A 6,016-nucleotide genomic window follows, 5' to 3' on the forward strand; every position below is an offset into this window, starting at 1 on the left:
TCTTTATAATGAATAATATTTAATAATCTCTGTACATTGTGGAAGGCCTGCCTTCCCGTGACAAATCCATTTTGATCTAGATTTATTAAATAAGGGAGAGTTTTTTGTAATCGTTTTGCTAATAATTTAGAAATTATTTTTAAATCTGAATTCAGAAGACTAATGGGTCTTAGATTTTCACATTTATCTAAAGGTTTTCCTGGCTTAGGCAGGAGAGTAATCAAGGCTGTATTTAATGAAGGAGGAAGAAAATTCGATTGAAAGATTTCTTCAAACATGTCCAATATAGGTACCAGAAGTTTATTCTTAAATTTCTCATACAGATCTATAGGAATGCCATCAGGCCCTGCTCTTTTCCCAGATTTCATGCTATCAATGGCTTGTCCAATTTCTTCTATTGTAAATTTTGAATTTAAATTAACTATATCATCCTCCGAAATAATGGGTATATCTATTTTATCTAGAAAGACGCTTATATTGTCAAGTTTAATTGATGCTTGTGCTTTATATAATTCTTCATAATAGCCCTTAAACGCATTATTAATTTCTATTGGATCCAACAGTGTCTGCCCATTTGATATTATTGAAGTGATTGGCGATTTAGTTTCAAGCTGTTTTATTTGCCATGCCAACAATTTGCCAGCCTTATCACCTTGCTCATAAAATGTTTGTTTCAAGCGTAGAAGACTTGAGGCTGCTCTAAAAGCAGACTGCTTATCATATTCAGCTCTCAGTAATAATAATTCTTTCTTCAATTGTGAATTACTAATATTTTCAGAATTATTTACTTTCGTTTGAAAGGCTCTTATTTTATTTTCCATTCTAGTTTCTAGTTCTAATTTCTAGTAATCTAGTTTCCTGCGCCTTTTTTCATTTAGAACCTGTATAACTAATGATATGCCCTCTCAGGAAGGCCTTGAAAGCTTCCCACAGAATTCCGTGAAATGTCCACGGGTCCTTAACTCAAAATCCGTGAAGCCATCACGGAATTGCCCCAAATTCCGTGACCCGGCCACGGATATTTCTCCAACGCAAGTCAATGACACTGACCTCCCGTGATCCACACACGGATACCCGTTTCAATGACGGAGTACAGAACTCGCTGAACGGACGTGCTTTCTCATTTGGAAACGCAACATTTGAAGTATTTGTTTCTTTTCCAATATCAAATGCCATAATGACATTAACCAGACAGCTGTTGTAGTTATTGCATTGTCCTGTCATCATAAAAATTACGTTTGTTTCAGTTACAAAAGTCCCGTGATGGCACGGACCTCCACAACCTGACCTCACTCACTTGTTTAGGAACTTACAAGCTTTTCGTCGACACTGTTGCAATGGCATGTAATTAACTTGGCATTTTTTTCTCGTCCTGTCATCATAAAATCCAGTTTGATGGCGTTTTACACACATTTTGGCTATAGTCAGAACTAAAATCTGTGATAGGAGCACGGAGTGAGTCTGTGCTTAGATCACGGATAACTCTAACGCAAGTCAATGACACTCATCTTCCGTGGTCCGTACACGGATCGTTTCAGTGATGGAGTACAGACCTCACTCAATGGACGTGCTATCTCATCTGGAAACGCAACATTTGAAGTATTTATTTTTTTCAACACCAAATACCATGACCAACCTGACTGTTATTGTAACTATTGCATTGTCCTGCCATCATACAGATTCACTTTGATTCTGTTAGCCTAACTAAAATCTGTGATACGAGCACGGAGTGAGTCTGTGCTGAGATCACGGATAACTCTAACGCAAGTCAATGACACTCATCTTCCGTGGTCCACACACGGAAACCCAGTCTCACGGCAGTTCGTGATTTTGTCACGTAATTTAATCTATTTATTCGTGGCAGGCACACGTTTATTTCCTTATTTTCATGATTGCAGCACGTTTTTTTAAACTAATGCATTTCAACTGGAGGCATCTTTCGTGCATCAGCACACTATTTTCTGATTAATTATTATTATTATTATTTAATTTTTCACAGGACAACAGAAGAAACTCACTGAAACTTGAAAAAAAAAATCGGAGCTTAACTTACTGTACAAAACTGAGCAACATACTGTATTGCTGGTGACAAAAACACATTAAAACTTTTTTAGCTGTAAAATGCGCAATGGTTCTTTTTTTACTTTTCATTGATTTTAATTTTTTTCATAGGCCTAGATTTAAAAAAATTTTATTACAGAATTCAATATCAAGTCCTTGACACATAACTGTAACACATTTTCACATTAAGAAACAATTTAGTTTAAATAAAAAGAACAAAAAATATCTAAAAATAAATAAATTATTTATTAGCGATAGGCCTACAGATTTATTTTTTTTATTTATTTTTAATTTTTTTACTTTAGACTCTAAAGTTAAAAGTTTTTATTAAGCCTATTGTAAAGGCTTCTTAAAATGATGTCGCTGATGAGCCTCTGATCGCTGTCAGATTCTGTGATATGAATGTCCGCTAATGGGCCCCGCTCGGCCAGTGTTCTGGCTTACTGTAATATTTCACCTGCAATAAGACCGAAATAATATAATTAAAATAAAGAAACATGATAACATGATAACATCTAAATAAATGTTGATAGATTTAGCGTTATAGTTTTAAAAATATTAATAAACAGCAAATCAACACAGAAAGACCTAAATAATAATAATACATAATTAATAAACAGCGCCGCCCCTCCCACCACGCGCATCACGCGCTGTGCGTCAACCCCAAAGCGTCAAAAACTGAAGCGTGGTCAAGCGCCTCTAGAGTCACTGACATGAGATGTTTATCGCTTTGAAATCATGTTCAAGAAGTCTCATTCAGCACACATCGCGATACTTTCCATCAGTTTGCAAGAGCCGCAGGTTGGGTGAGTTATACAGTCTATGGTGAGTAGTAGTAAATATGCTATTTTAATGCCTGTCCTAAAACGTATTCTGTCTTCTTTATTAATCAGATGAGCGCCTTATGTTTACTCTCTGTATTACATCGGTCATCCGAGGCTGTCTTTGAGTTTCATTGTGTTTAACTAAATGAACACAGCTGCTAACTGGTTAAACTCTATCGGTCACGTGACGTGACGTGACGTGCCACAGACCTGGGATCCGTTTTATATTCATTTCAGGTTCAAAGATGTAAGTTGTATTTGTAGTAAAATCATGGTAACCATGACACCTACAAAAGTAGGTAAAACCCAGTAAACAAGACATTTACCATGTTTTTTTTTTTTTTTTTTTTTTTTACCACAGTAACTGTAGCTTTACTGTAGTATAGTAATAGCACATTAATCACCAAATTAACTATAGTTGTACCACTGTAATGGTAGTGTTTTAATGTGCTTTTATATGACTTATTTCACAGTAATCACATTTACTGTACCATGCTTGTAATACCTTTTTAATGTAAAAAAAAAAAAAAAAAAACATTTTTCCCATCTTGCAGTTCAATTCATATTTGTTTATATCTTAAATATTTTGCTCACAGATCACTATTAACATTCTGTATATAATTCTGTTTTATTTTCTTTCCCCTTGTATAAATTTTTTAGCTGAAAAGACGTAAAGTAAGCAGTCACCCCAGTGGTGTTTGTGGAGAGGTATTCCTTCAGAAATGGAGAAGACAGAAAGCTGCAGAGGCAGGTTGGTCTGTGATAGTTTGTCCCTTTTATCAAACATTCCTGTTGTTATCATTTGCACAGCATTTTGTTGTTTCTTAAACTGTTGTACGGTCCAAATACCCACACTTGCCATCTTTGCACATTTCCTTTATTTGGCCCAAGTGAGCATGCAGATCACAATGTGTGTCGATCTTAACATGACAAAGTTCGTTTCAACTTTGTATTTTAAAAGAAACTTCTAAATGTCTTTTCAATAGTCCCTATTAAAGATGACAATTTATTTTGTGGTGCTTCTAATTAAGTGATAAAAAGAAGTTACAAATGATGTACAAAATAAATATACTTTTCTGTGCACCAAGAAAACATGCAACACTTTGTTTTACTACTAAATTAGTCTCAATTTCTAATTATTATAATTAATATTTCACAAACATTGGAAAGTTGCGTGACCTCCTTCTGAGATCTCTGCAAAAAGTCTCACATTAATTCCAAAACATGATGCATGATGGGATACACTAAGCGTTGTATAGCGCTCCGGAGCAGTATTGGAGAGGTTTAGTGTGTGTTAAGGACACCGTGCTTTGGCATTATTAAGACCGGGGACAGTCTCATAGTCACGTACACACACTCTCAAGTGAATAAGACCTCAAGTGTGGGTAACTGGAAAGGGGAAAAGTCTTTAAAATGATCCCTAAATACAGTCGCACGTCAAAGTCTTAATAATTCACTAATTCAATTTAACACTTGTATGATATTGTACAAGCCCCTGGACAATCTCATCTGACACTATCACAATATTGGAAAATCAGTTGCCCCACACAGTCAGAAAGTTTATATTGTTCATTGGCTTCTCATTAAATTCCTTCAAATAAGCCCCATCAGTTCATGTTCCCACTATACGTGATCTCCATGACTAGATATTGCTATTAATGACTTGCTTTTAATAATGGATGCATTTAACATTTAATTATACAGCATCTTTGCAGATTATGCTTTCATGGTCTAAAAAAAACACAGTAATGTTGCATTTAATTACATAATATTTCTATCCTTTCTGTCTTACAGGATTGTTTCCAGATAACACTGTAGTTCTCCGTCATGCACAAGGATTCACCTCTTTAACTCCCCCCCCCCCCCCCCCCCCCACACACACACACAGAGAAATGGTTCCTGGATCAGTGACTCAAGACTTTGCAGTGGTTTGATTTCTGCAGAAAATGTAACTTTGTTTTAATTAACCTTATAATGAATACATTGTGACCTTCCAGCAACCCATATACTGTACTGTATACAGAACCAGTGATGACAACAATAGTTAAAAAATAGCATTTATCATATTGATAAAGCATTGTGTTCTCTTTGTCAAGCTTCATACAGTAAACTTTACTTCTGGTGCTTTTATCATAAAGCTTCAGTTCTCATCAGGAGTTTTAGTAAAGGACATATTCATGCACAGCAATCCCCTAGTTCCAGTCATGAAGTGAATGATGTTATTGTTAAAGTTATATTTCTGCATTTTTATGTAGCAGGTGTTTGTTTTCCTGAACACTTTATCTTTCTTCTATTGTTTGGACAATCAGTGTTTACGTGATGCTCTGCTGATTGAGTTTTATAGATGATATTGCACACTTGACATGCATGTCTTCATGATGTTTTTTTGTGAGTTTGAAACATTAAGTGTTGTATCACTTTTTGGTCAATAGAATCTTTTAAGAAAATGTATATTTTTACGGTGTTCTCTGAAAGATATATACCATATTTATAATGTTTTGTTTTTTAATAAAATAATTTGCACACTGAAAAATGTTAACGTTTACAACATAACTGCCTTTTTTTTCTTCATAGTTTTATTCTTTAAAAACGAGCTTGGTGACAGTGCAGTAATATGCGCACTTTGTCTTTAAATGAGTTTGACATATCTATAAATACTGGAAAACTCTTACAAAATTATGTATGTTCATTATGCTTTATTTCAGTTTTTATAACTAGAGATTAATTGGTAAAGCAAGGCAAATCACAGAAACAAATTTAAATAATTTAATAACTTAATAATTTCACTCTTTACTTTTTATTAGTAAATGCTCTTGTCTTTGGTCAGGAAAAAAATTATCTTTTAAATTGAATGAAATGAATCTATTGGTTAGATAAGATACAACTGTGACTGTGCAGTTCACATCACGTGTTGTACACACACATGTACACATCGATATTGCCAAATTGTTGTCAAGCTGAATAACAATAATTTCTGTATTTGCATTATTGTTGGAAGAAGGTGTAGACGTTAATAAAACACTATCTAATAGGTGGCAAATTTAATTTATTGTTAACCAATCTATCCCTTTAGCCGAAAAACGGAAAACAGCGTTCATGAATGACAATAAATGGTTAAGGAAGTGTGATGA

The 6,016-nt window shown here is 34.4% G+C and overlaps 1 long non-coding RNA gene across 1 annotated transcript; it reads left to right on the forward strand.

Annotated features, from left to right (window-relative positions):
- Positions 1–2,810: 2,810 nt before the first annotated feature.
- LOC127977448 (uncharacterized) lies at positions 2,811–4,984 on the forward strand. Its single transcript, XR_008158224.1, has 3 exons — positions 2,811–3,132; positions 3,546–3,636; positions 4,680–4,984. It is a non-coding gene; the product is annotated as an uncharacterized LOC127977448 (long non-coding RNA).
- Positions 4,985–6,016: the final 1,032 nt, after the last annotated feature.

The sequence above is a fragment of the Carassius gibelio genome, chromosome B18, assembly GCF_023724105.1.
Source record: "Carassius gibelio isolate Cgi1373 ecotype wild population from Czech Republic chromosome B18, carGib1.2-hapl.c, whole genome shotgun sequence".
NCBI classification, from domain to species: Eukaryota; Metazoa; Chordata; class Actinopteri; order Cypriniformes; family Cyprinidae; genus Carassius; species Carassius gibelio.